This window comes from Callorhinus ursinus, unplaced genomic scaffold, assembly GCF_003265705.2.
Source record: "Callorhinus ursinus isolate GAN/ISIS: 27379988/994484 unplaced genomic scaffold, GSC_fseal_2.0 scaffold25, whole genome shotgun sequence".
NCBI classification, from domain to species: domain Eukaryota; kingdom Metazoa; phylum Chordata; class Mammalia; order Carnivora; family Otariidae; genus Callorhinus; species Callorhinus ursinus.
In genome coordinates, this window is record NW_027397087.1 from 2,171,087 (window position 1) to 2,172,624 (window position 1,538).

The following is a 1,538-nucleotide window of genomic DNA, read 5'->3' on the forward strand; positions in this document are numbered from 1 at the left end:
CCCTGGGATCATGACCTGAGCTGAAGGCAGACGCTTAACAACTGAGCCACCCAGGTGCCCGTATACTCAGAACATTTCAGGTAGTGTGCATTTCTTTTCTTTTTCTTTTTGTTTGTTTTTTTTTTTTAAGATTTTATTTTTATGTAATCTCCACACCCAACATGGAGCTTGAACTCACGACCCTTAGGTCAAGAACCTGAGATCAAGAATGGAATGCTTCACTGACTGAGCCAGCCAGGAACCCCTCAAGTAGAGTGAATTTTAAAGTGAGCTATCAACCACTGCTGAATCCAACCCCACCCTCCCACCCCTACTGACCCTAGAACTGAAATAATTTTGGGACCCCAAACCAATGTCAGTTCAAAATCTGTTATAGGTGGGTAGAAGGAAGTCACAAACTATGGACAACTTGTGATTTAATAAAAAAAAAGATTTGCTTTACATTTTCTTTGTTCAAGTAAAAAGAGAAAGATCTCTGGCATATAAACAAGCGTATCAACAGGAAAGGCCATGATCTCCTTTTTCCTATTAGAGAAGAGAACTTGGCCTCTAGCTTCTCTTCGCCTTAGCTCTTTACCCCCTGAAGATTTGTTATTTCCGACATGACGCCAAGTATCTCCTTAGCAACGATCTCAAATAGGGTCAGCTTTATCTCTTTCCTGATGAAGATTACTTCTTTCTTTAAAAAAAGAAGAAAGCATTCCTTTTATAGTTATAAACCCAAGCCTAACAGAACATGATTTTTAAAGCAAACAAAAGTAAAACCTAGTTTTACAACAGAAGCCCCTCTAATTGGAAGTCTAATTATACCATAGAGGGTATAACTGATCTAAGAACGAAGTCAGCTATGAAGTAGCTATGAAATGACCGATTTAAAAGCCAGCAATGAGGAAGAGTAGACAATGAAAGAAAAGCAAGAGGCCTCAGCGTCTGGTCCTTGATTTATCTAGAAAGCTGAGCCTTATCATTAATGGGGGAATTTTAGTGTTTCTGCTGGAGGGAAAATGAAGATATTACATCCTCTTACTGCATTTAGGGTTGTCCTGAATGCAAGCTCTTTCAAAGGGCTGATGTTATATACCCTGAAGGGCAGAACAAGGTTTTACAGCTATGGGATTGGAGAGGGGCTGGGTGTTCTGTCTTCCAATTCATTACCACACATCATCTATGGCTGTTGGGTAATTGAGCAAATAATGCCCTTGACAGCCATTCTCCCTCTTCAATGCCAAGGCAAGATAATTAATTAAGGCCAGAAGGGGATTGTTAACGGCTGTTAATGAACCACAATTGAGGGAATTACCTAGGAGAGCACTCTTAGAGTCTATAAAAGTACATGAACAAGAGTAGTTCGGGTATTGAATGTTCCCAGTCCTTCCCGTCACTCTTCATCACAGAAGGGCACATTAGAGATGAAATGACTGGGGGAATTTCCAGGACATAGCCCTGCCTAATTACGCTTGTATAACTTGGAGGGGCTATTTATTCTTGAACCCCATCATTTCCAGAGAAACTTTTCTAGGACACACACCTAATATGGA